The following is a 12950-nucleotide window of genomic DNA, read 5'->3' on the forward strand; positions in this document are numbered from 1 at the left end:
GCTCAGTTCCTACTATTGTGTTGTTCAGTATTTTTCCATCTCAGTTAAACCTCGTGATGACCACCCCTCCCTATCACAACTTTGTAAGATACAGCAAGTCACACCATGTGCTCAATATTGTTACATACAAACACAAGGACAAAGCATCTGCTGGGCTGTTATCTACAGTTTTGCAACATGCAGGTCACACCATGTTACTCAGTTCTTGTCACACACAAACAGGCAAGTAGCAAGCAGTTGTTTAATCTCATAATGATGCTCCAGTGCACAAATGCAGACACCTCACACAAACCAACATCAGATAATATTTAATCATATATATATGGTAAGGAATATAATGTAAAACACAGGATCCCACAACTAATGTTTTATATGTAAGATGGCTAAATAAAGAGAAAAATTATTGATTATTATTATATTATTATTTGTGCCCTGGTCCAATAAGAGCTCTCTGTCACTTCCCACGAGCCGGGTTGTGACAAAAACTCACACTCATTCTTATGTTTAATAAATGTATCGTATAGTGTGTGTGCGGCAGGCTTACAATGGTGGCAAAAAACAACAACATTTGAGTGCGCTGACCCTGGTGCTAGAGGGGGTACGCAGCTGGAGGTTGAATGTTTGAAGGGGTACAGGACTATAAAAGTTTGGGAACCAATGGTCTAGGAGAACGAGGACAGGGGCATAGCCTTGGTCGGACGCCATTAAAAGGTAAATTACCACCTTCACGAGTGCAGTCTTAGTGTTATGATGGGGTCTAAAACCAGACTGAAGCATTTTGTATACATTATTTGGCTTCAGGAAGGCAGTGAGTTTCTGCGCCACAGCTTTTTCTAACATTTTTGAGAGGAATGGGAGATTCGATATAGGTCGATAGTTTTTATGTTAGCAACAAGATTATGTACTATATGTACAAATTAAAATATACTAATAGCACAAACTCCATCAATGCCACGCCCCTTCTGAATCCCTCGATGTTCTTGGAGTTTGTGCTATTAGTACAAATAAACATAGCTAGCTATTTTACAGTGAAAGCGAGGCAAGTTATCGGATAAGAAATGACCAATCTAATGCTTTCTGTATTTCAGCCGCATAATTCTAGACTTTTATTTGATTCAGTTATGTGTATTACGTTATCATCTTGTATACTGGAAGTGATCTTTATTCGCCCTGGCCATTGTTGGTGGTTCCCGGAAGCATGTTTTAGCTAGCTGTTAAAAAATCTACTCGCTGTTGTTACATTTATGTAAAAAGATAATCAATAATATCAATCGTGTAAGCACATGGACATACTTTTTAGCTAATTGTTTATTTATTTAATTATTTAAGTGGTGGGCTATGAGTGACAGACTGTAACTCAATCGGCCATGATTCCGTTGTACCGGAACTGACCGTGTTGTCATTTGTAATATAATTAATCAACTTAATTATGTTGAATTCTGCAACAAACTTAAGAAAAAACAATTTACAGTGAACTATTGTTCTGCATATAATGTATAATAATAGAAGAAACAATTGTATTTAGCATTTTAATTAGACCTGTGATAGTGTAGCTAGTTCATTTATTGGCATGTCCAACATAAAAATGACTGGTCTGCACAACCATTCGAATGATCAGAGAGAAAAATGTGAAAATATTTTGAGCCTTAGTAGTTGCCAGTGAAACATTGTCGACAGTATGTTGAGATGTAATTCACACTGCTATGGGGCACCATATGTGCTTCTAGGGGAACCCTCTAAAAAAAGTTCCAGATTGAACCATTTAAAACCTGATTTACAACTCTCTTTCTGAGAGTTGCTATATTCAACATAGTTCACTATCTTAATTGACGATCAGGTAAAACACAGAATGACTGTTGTAGCTTAAGTTTGTGCACTGGGACAGCATCAGTGGCCTAGACTAGGAAGCCTTACTGTCCAAGTCTACAGGGGCAATAGGGATGTGACCCGGACAATAGTGCAACCAATAACACTCTATGACTTTGGCAAGAATGCCTTACAAAGACAAAACGCAGTAACTACGAATTTTGTAAAACATCTTTGATCTGCTGTAATGGTTTCCTGACACAAGAACAAGCCAGTTGATTAGAATATATAACGGATTATCAGAAATTGCTCTCTGCTAGACTGAAAAATGATTTGATGTTTGATGATTTTGAACACACAAAAAATTGCGTAGTTCCTTCGTTTTGCCTTTGTAGGGCAGAAGTGGGAGCTTAATAATAATATATTACTATCAATATATCGAAACTATATAATAAACCATAGGCCTACAACCCCTCAAGTACGCTCATAAAAAAACAAATGCATTAGGCATGCCTTAGGAACTTATGCCTTAGGACCCCTCCTGTCGAAGCCTTCACTAGTTTATGTGTCGGGGGGCTAGGGTTAGTCTGTTATATCTGGAGTATTTCTCCTGTCTTATCCTGTGTCCTGTGTGAATTTAAGTATGCTCTATCTAATTATTTCTTTATTTCTCTCTCTCGGAGGACCTGAGCACTAGGACCATGCCTCAGGACTACCTGGCATGATGACTCCTTGCTGTCTCCAGTCCACCTGGCCGTGCTGCTGCTCCAGTTTCAACTGTTCTGCCTGCAGCTATGGAACCCTGACCTGTTCACCTGATGAGCTACCTGTCCCAGACCTGCTGTTTTAAACTCTCTAGAGACAGCAGGAGCGGTAGAGATCCTCTCAATGATCGGCTATGAAAAGCCAACTGACATTTACTTCTGAGGTGCTGACCTGTTGCACCCTCGACAACCACTGTGATTATTATTATTTGACCATGCTGGTCATTTATGAACATTTGAACATCTTGGCCATGTTCTGTTATAATCTCCACCCGGCCACCCCTCATAGCCTGGTTTCTCTCTAGGTTTCCTCCTAGGTTTTGGCCTTTCTAGGGAGTTTTTCCTAGGCACCGTGCTTCTACACCTGCATTGTTTGGGGTTTTAGGCTGGGTTTCTGTACTGCATTGAGATATCAGCTGATGTAAGAAGGGCTATATAAATTTGATTTGAGATAAAACGAACATCCTAAGTCTTTCTGTTGAGCACTTTGGCATTCCAAGACAGTTGCTAAAAGTACTTCTACAGTCATTATATGTACTGTACAGATTTCCAGTTTCTGTCTGTTTCTCTGCTCTGTCATTACCTCCAGAGTCAGGCCAATAACTAACTCCAATAACTGAATCAGCATTCTTTATCAGTTTATTGATCTTGTTCCTGGGGTAGACAATTTAATATCCAAAATAACCCTCTGCTTCCTAACCTCATTCTGGAATGATGATTCACATAATATGACATGATGACATGATGTATGTGTATGATATTAAACAATTCGCCTTTTGTGTTCATATTGACAGATGTACATTGTCCTCATTTCAGAAAAAAATTCAGAAAAAAGTCTGGGATCAACAAAACAAATGTCCAAGCTGCTACCCAAACCCTTTTTATTTATTTTTAATTTTTTTACCTTTATTTAACTAGGCAAGTCAGTTAAGAACAAATTCTTATTTTCAATGACAGCCTAGGAACAGTGGGTTAACTGCCTGTTCAGGGGCAGAACGACAGATTTGTACCTTGTCAGCTGGGGGGTTTGACCTTGCAACCTTCCGGTTACTAGTCCAACGCTCTAACCACTAGGCTAGAAATGGGGTCAGAAAGAAATCAGAGAAATCAGATTTTTTTGCGTATGTCAGCTCATGAAACATGAGAACACTTTACATGTTGCGTTTATATTTTTGTTCAGTGTATTTCATGATCATGGAAATATGGCATGATGGTCATCATAAGCATTCCATCCAATTGGCAACAGATTTTCATGATAATATTCTCAAATCTGCATTAAAAAAAAATATGCACATTTTCCCACCAAAGGCGTTTCCATCACAGAGATAGAGGACTTGGGCCCCGAAGCCCATTTTAGCATGGGCAGTGATATTGAGGACTTAACCATTTTGAAGTTGACAACTGGGTGGGACTTCCTACAGGGTAAGGAAGGATCACACAATTCCATCCAAGTAAATCGTCAAAACTTGGCTTTATGCCTGTTCAAACAACATATTATAGGTGGCAGTATGCAACCTCTGTTTGTTTACCAATTCATAGCAGAATAACTATATTTATGGTACTGATGGTTTTGTCATAAAAACAAATAAGAGCCATTTTGGCCTGTTTATGAGTTGTGTTGTCTGTCAAGGGTTATTTTGACTTATGTACACTAGAGGACATACAGTGCCTTGCGAAAGTATTCGGCCCCCTTGAACTTTGCGACCTTTTGCCACATTTCAGGCTTCAAACATAAAGATATAAAACTGTATTTTTTTGTGAAGAATCAACAAGTGGGACACAATCATGAAGTGGAACGACATTTATTGGATATTTCAAACTTTTTTAACAAATCAAAAACTGAAAAATTGGGCGTGCAAAATTATTCAGCCCCCTTAAGTTAATACTTTGTAGCGCCACCTTTTGCTGCGATTACAGCTGTAAGTCGCTTGGGGTATGTCTCTATCAGTTTTGCACATCGAGAGACTGAATTTTTTTCCCATTCCTCCTTGCAAAACAGCTCGAGCTCAGTGAGGTTGGATGGAGAGCATTTGTGAACAGCAGTTTTCAGTTCTTTCCACAGATTCTCGATTGGATTCAGGTCTGGACTTTGACTTGGCCATTCTAACACCTGGATATGTTTATTTTTGAATCATTCCATTGTAGATTTTGCTTTATGTTTTGGATCATTGTCTTGTTGGAAGACAAATCTCCGTCCCAGTCTCAGGTCTTTTGCAGACTCCATCAGGTTTTCTTCCAGAATGGTCCTGTATTTGGCTCCATCCATCTTCCCATCAATTTTAACCATCTTCCCTGTCCCTGCTGAAGAAAAGCAGGCCCAAACCATGATGCTGCCACCACCATGTTTGACAGTGGGGATAGTGTGTTCAGCTGTGTTGATTTTACGCCAAACATAACGTTTTGCATTGTTGCCAAAAAGTTCAATTTTGGTTTCTTCTGACCAGAGCACCTTCTTCCACATGTTTGGTGTGTCTCCCAGGTGGCTTGTGGCAAACTTTAAACAACACTTTTTATGGATATCTTTAAGAAATGGCTTTCTTCTTGCCACTCTTCCATAAAGGCCAGATTTGTGCAATATACAACTGATTGTTGTCCTATGGACAGAGTCTCCCACCTCAGCTGTAGATCTCTGCAGTTCATCCAGAGTGATCATGGGCCTCTTGGCTGCATCTCTGATCAGTCTTCTCCTTGTATGAGCTGAAAGTTTAGAGGAACGGCCAGGTCTTGGTAGATTTGCAGTGGTCTGATACTCCTTCCATTTCAATATTATCGCTTGCACAGTGCTCCTTGGGATGTTTAAAGCTTGGGAAATCTTTTTGTATCCAAATCCGGCTTTAAACTTCTTCACAACAGTATCTCGGACCTGCCTGGTGTGTTCCTTGTTCTTCATGATGCTCTCTGCGCTTTTAACGGACCTCTGAGACTATCACAGTGCAGGTGCATTTATACGGAGACTTGATTACACACAGGTGGATTGTATTTATCATCATTAGTCATTTAGGTCAACATTGGATCATTCAGAGATCCTCACTGAACTTCCTGAGAGAGTTTGCTGCACTGAAAGTAAAGGGGCTGAATAATTTTGCACGCCCAATTTTTCAGTTCAAATCAAATCAAATCTTATTTGTCACATACACATGGTTAGCAGATGTTAATGCGAGTGTAGCGAAATGCTTGTGCTTCTAGTTCCAACAATGCAGTAATAACAAGTAATCTAACTAACAATTCCAAAACTACTGTCTTGTACACAGTGTAAGGGGAAAAAGAATATGTACATAAGGATATATGAATGAGTGATGGTACAGAGCAGCATAGGCAAGATACAGTAGATGGTATCAGGTACAGTATGTACAAATGAGATGAGTATGTAAACAAAGTGGCATAGTATAGTATAAAGTGGCTAGTGATACATGTATTACATAAGGATACCGTCGATGATATAGAGTACAGTATATACGTATGCATATGAGATGAATAATGTAGGGTAAGTAACATTTATATAAGGTAGCATTGTTTAAAGTGGCTAGTGATATATTTACATCATTTCCCATCAATTCCCATTATTAAAGTGGCTGGAGTTGAGTCAGTGTCAGTGTGTTGGCAGCAGCCACTCAGTGTTAGTGGTGGCTGTTTAACAGTCTGATGGCCTTGAGATAGAAGCTGTTTTTCAGTCTCTCGGTCCCAGCTTTGATGCACCTGTACTGACCTCGCCTTCTGGATGATAGCGGGGTGAACAGGCAGTGGCTCGGGTGGTTGATGTCCTTGATGATCTTTATGGCCTTCCTGTGACATCGGGTGGTGTAGGTGTCCTGGAGGGCAGGTAGTTTGCCCCCGGTGATGCGTTGTGCAGACCTCACTACCCTCTGGAGAGCCTTACGGTTGAGGGCGGTGCAGTTGCCATACCAGGCGGTGATACAGCCCGCCAGGATGCTCTCGATTGTGCATCTGTAGAAGTTTGTGAGTGCTTTTGGTGACAAGCCGAATTTCTTCAGCCTCCTGAGGTTGAAGAGGCGCTGCTGCGCCTTCTTCACGATGCTGTCTGTGTGAGTGGACCAATTCAGTTTGTCTGTGATGTGTATGCCGAGGAACTTAAAACTTGCTACCCTCTCCACTACTGTTCCATCGATGTGGATAGGGGGGTGTTCCCTCTGCTGTTTCCTGAAGTCCACAATCATCTCCTTAGTTTTGTTGACGTTGAGTGTGAGGTTGTTTTCCTGACACCACACTCCGAGGGCCCTCACCTCCTCCCTGTAGGCCGTCTCATCGTTGTTGGTAATCAAGCCTACCACTGTTGTGTCGTCCGCAAACTTGATGATTGAGTTGGAGGCGTGCGTGGCCACGCAGTCGTGGGTGAACAGGGAGTACAGGAGAGGGCTCAGAACGCAACCTTGTGGGGCCCCAGTGTTGAGGATCAGCGGGGAGGAGATGTTGTTGCCTACCCTCACCACCTGGGGGCGGCCCGTCAGGAAGTCCAGTACCCAGTTGCACAGGGCGGGGTCGAGACCCAGGGTCTCGAGCTTGATGACGAGCTTGGAGGGTACTATGGTGTTGAATGCCGAGCTGTAGTCGATGAACAGCATTCTCACATAGGTATTCCTCTTGTCCAGATGGGTTAGGGCAGTGTGCAGTGTGGTTGAGATTGCATCGTCTGTAGACCTATTTGGGCGGTAAGCAAATTGGAGTGGGTCTAGGGTGTCAGGTAGGGTGGAGGTGATATGGTCCTTGACTAGTCTCTCAAAGCACTTCATGATGACGGATGTGAGTGCTACGGGGCGGTAGTCATTTAGCTCAGTTACCTTAGCTTTCTTGGGAACAGGAACAATGGTGGCCCTCTTGAAGCATGTGGGAACAGCAGACTGGTATAGGGATTGATTGAATATGTCCGTAAACACACCGGCCAGCTGGTCTGCGCATGCTCTGAGGGCGCGGCTGGGGATGCCATCTGGGCCTGCAGCCTTGCGAGGGTTAACACGTTTAAATGTCTTACTCACCTCGGCTGCAGTGAAGGAGAGACCGCATGTTTTCGTTGCAGGCCGTGTCAGTGGCACTGTATTGTCCTCAAAGCGGGCAAAAAAGTTATTTAGTCTGCCTGGGAGCAAGACATCCTGGTCCGTGACTGGGCTGGGTTTCTTCCTGTAGTCCGTGATTGACTGTAGACCCTGCCACATGCCTCTTGTGTCTGAGCCGTTGAATTGAGATTCTACTTTGTCTCTGTACTGGCGCTTAGCTTGTTTGATAGCCTTGCGGAGGGAATAGCTGCACTGTTTGTATTCGGTCATGTTACCAGACACCTTGCCCTGATTAAAAGCAGTGGTTCGCGCTTTCAGTTTCACACGAATGCTGCCATCAATCCACGGTTTCTGGTTAGGGAATGTTTTAATCGTTGCTATGGGAACGACATCTTCAACGCACGTTCTAATGAACTCGCACACCGAATCAGCGTATTCGTCAATGTTGTTATCTGACGCAATACGAAACATCTCCCAGTCCACGTGATGGAAGCAGTCTTGGAGTGTGGAGTCAGCTTGGTCGGACCAGCGTTGGACAGACCTCAGCGTGGGAGCCTCTTGTTTTAGTTTCTGTCTGTAGGCAGGGATCAACAAAATGGAGTCGTGGTCAGCTTTTCCGAAAGGGGGGCGGGGCAGGGCCTTATATGCGTCGCGGAAGTTAGAGTAACAATGGTCCAAGGTCTTTCCTCCCCTGGTTGCGCAATCGATATGCTGATAAAATTTGGGGAGTCTTGTTTTGTTTTGTTTTTGATTTGTTAAAAAAGTTTGAAATATCCAATAAATGTCGTTCCACTTCATGATTGTGTCCCACTTGTTGTTGATTCTTCACAAAAAAATACAGTTTTATATCTTTATGTTTGAAGCCTGAAATGTGGCAAAAGGTCGCAAAGTTCAAGGGGGCCGAATACTTTCGCAAGGCACTGTATGTTGGAGTCATAGGTAGCACGAATGGTTAGCACAGGTGAGAGGAGAGCACATACAGTTGTTACCGTATCACTTTTATAGCTTATAGAATGCATCTCTCTGCACCTTTTGTATAGGAATGTGTGTTTTGGAGCGATTTATATACGCAATGGGAACTTCACCCCAAAAGAGTCATGTTTGGAAAGCTGATTTTAGTGGATGTGTTATGGACAGCTCTCTCCTGTGCCAGTGGCAGTTCATAGGGAATCACCACTACAACAGTAAGAACTTAACTCTCGTTGGAAATTGGACTGATGGATCATTGCATGCAGCATGTCGGATTATTGGAATCATTAGTTTTGCCTATAACAACGAACAAGGGCTGAATGCATAGAATCCGATTTCCAATCTCTGCTGCCTAATTCATTGAAGTGTGAAGATGAATGATATAGTGACACTGTTGAAGGAGCACAGCGCATTGGAGCGATTGTTGATCTATGTTCATGGTTGCATATCGAAATATATATTATTGTGATAGCCTATTAAGGGAATATGGCTGAAAATAATTGTACCACTGCGGATAGCATTGTGTATGGAGGCAACATGGCGCTAGTGGAGGAGCCGTTATCAAAAAAGTTTACTATAATAACTTTGGTAGGTAATATGATAAGACATACATAACAGCAACATTTCCTTTGATAATTGGCAGCCAAGCATCGATAGTCAGGTTACCACTATTTAAATAAACTGGTAATATATATTTGACATTTGCATCAAGCACATCACCGTCCATCACTTAACCACCATGAAGTTCACCAATTATTTAATCTGCCTAAAAACAATGCTTTTCCACGTCGTAAGAGTAGTACAACATAGTTTATCATTGCATAATACATTGTACCGACACAAAAAGATCCCACCATGTCAAACGACCAAACGTCTTGTTTCCACCACACCTGTCGTGATTCTTTTTTATATGGCAGGACTTTCCTTGCATAAATGGAAACGTGCTTGGAGACGTGCTAGGAAACGTGCTTACTGTGGAGAAACTCGGCACAAAAGTCAGTCAAGATACTCCTGATGTAATGTCAACTTTTATTGTCAGACTACTGTAAATCAAAAGTAAAAAGCAAAACACATTTTGCATTGATAATGAGACAGTGACATCTTAAGAATGAAAACTTACCAGCACAGAATCAATAACTAATATTTTTCATCACGTTTGTGTTACAATTACATTTCAAACATTTTCATACTCATGTTGTACGTGCACACAGTGCCTAAATATTCAATGAGTAATGCTTACTGAATGTCCAATGAAATCTTTGACATTTAAAAATGACCGACTTTCTATAACGTGCCAAACCACCTTCCAGAAATCAAAGATGTTTAAGTAATCACCATTACCAAACTATTGACTGTTTGGAAAGCAGATCTAACCGTTTCCCCAAAGGATGCAATTAGTGTGCGTTATCAAATGTGCAATATATCCCATGTTAAACATAATAAAAAGAGAGACACTCATGGTGTCTGTGTACATAAAGCTCTTACAAAAATAGAAGAAAACGTTGCCAACAGCAGCAGGACAGATTTGAACAGTGGTGTAAAGTACTTAAGTAGTACTTTAAAGTATTTTTATGTGGTCTGTACTTTACGATTTATATTTTTGACAACTTTTACTTACTTTTACCCTGACACCCAAAAGTACTAATCACATTTTGAATGCTTAGCAGGACAGGAAAATGGTCCAATTCACACAGTTATCAAGAGAACACGTGGTCATCCCTCTGCCTCTGATCTGGCAAGCTAACTAACACAAATGCATCGTTTGTAAATAATGTCAGTGTTGGAAAGTGCCCCTGGCTATCCTACATTTTTAAAACAAGAAAGTGGTACAGTCTGCTTTGCTTAATATAAGGAATTTGAAATGATGTACACTTTTACTTTTGATACTTAAGTATATTTAGAACCAAATACTTAGTATTTTCCTGGGTGACTTTCACTTGAGTAACTTTCTATTAAGGTATCTATCATTTTACTCAAGTATGACAATTGGGTACTTTTTCCCACCACTGGATATGAATAACTGTTTAAAGTATGACAAGTTTGTAATCTATTCAAAAGGCACATTCTTGCAGTAGTGTACAAAACATTAAGAACACCTACTCTTTCCATGACAGACTGACCAGTTGTATCCCTTATTGATGTCACTTGTTAAAACCATTTCAGTCAGTGTAGATGAAGGGGAAGAGACAGGTTAAAGAAGAAATGTTAAGCCTTGATACAATTGAGACATGGATTGTGTATGTGTGCAATTCAGAGGGTGAATGGGCAAGACAAAAGATTGAAGTGCCTTTGAACAGGTTATTGAACAGGGTATGGTAGTAGGTGCTAGGAGCTGCTGGGTGTTTTTCACAGGTGGGGGGGGGGGGGCGGGCAATTCAATATTAGGAAGGTGTTCTTAATGTTTTGTACAATCAGTGTAAATATGAATATATAAAAAATAAAAATAAACAAATGTTAAATGGATAATCCACTCCAGGAGTGAAACTCCTGTCAATTTGGTGATGGTTTGTTAATCCCTATTTCCAAAAAGACTATCATATTTCATAACGCCTTTAAAAAATATCCAATATGCAGAAATTGCTTTGCTATTTCCTGGTTGAAATTTGTTTTAGATTTCGCATAATTGAAGTTTGTGACAAAACAAGCAAGTGTAGAAAATTATTGTACCATCCAAACCGCTTTTTAGTAACAAAAAGGTATTGTATTTTCAGCTGTTTGAAGCTGGTGTAAAAAAAAACTAAAGTAAAAGACCAAAAACAAAAATTAAGAACGTGAAGTATAGAAATTCCGCACATAGAACATATCTTTATTTATTTTTTTTAAACTTTATTTAACTAGTCAAGTCAGTTAAGAACAAATTCTTATTTACAATGACGGCCTACCGGGGAACAGTGGGTTAACTGCCTTGTTCAGGGGCAGAACAACACATATTTATCTTGTCAGCTCAGGGATTTGATCCAGCAACCTTTCAGTTACTGGCCCAACGCTCTAACTATTAGGCTACCTGCCGCCACAGGTAAACACTAGGATATCTACCACTTCTTAGACTTGCGTTCAAGTACACAGTGCACCGTCAGATCAATATCCTTTCCTCCAACTACGTACTAATGGACCTTAGCAGCACAGGTCCATTGTGTTGCATTCACAACCTCACTCACTGTTTTGAGCAAGACAAAATCTCTACCAGGTTGAACATGGTGAGATTGTAACTCTAAAATTGATAGTGCAGTGTTTGAGATTTTACAGCTAAACTAGCTACTTCACATGCTGATATTGACTTTAGTAATATTGTGTATAGCTATATTTTCTAGCAAGCTAGCCAGCCCTCCTGTCTGGAGAGAAGTGTAGTTGACTTAAGCTCCAAAGTATTTCCGCAACAATTTTCAAGTTGCTTCCTACCTTAACATAACGACGAAAATACATATCGGCGTTATTTAATAATGAAAATCATAGGAAATAGTGGTTTGGAGTGAATTATTAATTTAACCATTGCTATAGCTATGAAGACAACCATGGTTAACTCGGAAACTTATTTAGTACTCATCAAAAACAATGATATACAGTCCATTCGGAAAGTATTCAGTCCTTGGCATTTTCCACATTTATTTTAAAATGGATTAAACAAAACATTTTCCTCATCAATGTACACACAATACCCCATAATGACAAAGCGAAACAGGTTTTTAGAAATGTTTGCAAATGTAATAAAAAAACAGAAATATTTTCATAAGTATTCAGACCCTTTGCTGTGAGACTCAAAATTGAGCTCAGGTGCATTCTGTTTCAATTGCTCATCTTTGAGATCTTTCTACAACTTGGAGTCCACCTGTAGTAAATTCAATTGATTGGACATTATTTGGAAAGGCACACACCTGTCTATATTAGGTCCCATAGTTGACAATGCTTGTCCGAGGGAAAACCAAGCCAAGAGGTCAAAGAAATTGTTCGTAGAGCTCCGAGACAGGATTGTGTCGAGGCACAGATCTGGGAAAGGACACCAAAAAATGTCTGCAGCATTGAAGTTCCCGAAGAACACAGTGGCCTCCATCATTCTTAAATGGAAGAAGTTTGGAACCACCAAGACTTTTCCTAGAGCTGGCCACCCGGCCAAACTGAGCAATCAGGGGAGAAGGGCCTTGATCAGGGAGGTGACCAAGAACCCGATGGTCACTCTGACAGAGCTCAAGAGTTCCTCTGTGGAGATGGGAGAACCTTCCAGAAGAACAAACATCTCTGCAGCACTCCACCAATCAGGCCTTTATGTTAGAGTGGCCAAACGGAAGCCACTCCTCAGTAAAAGGCACATGACAGACCATTTGGAGTTTGCCAAAAGGCACCTAAAGGACTCCGACCATGAGAATCAAGCTTCTCTTGTCTGATGAAACCATGATTGAACTCTTTG

The sequence above is a fragment of the Oncorhynchus mykiss genome, chromosome 18, assembly GCF_013265735.2.
Source record: "Oncorhynchus mykiss isolate Arlee chromosome 18, USDA_OmykA_1.1, whole genome shotgun sequence".
NCBI classification, from domain to species: domain Eukaryota; kingdom Metazoa; phylum Chordata; class Actinopteri; order Salmoniformes; family Salmonidae; genus Oncorhynchus; species Oncorhynchus mykiss.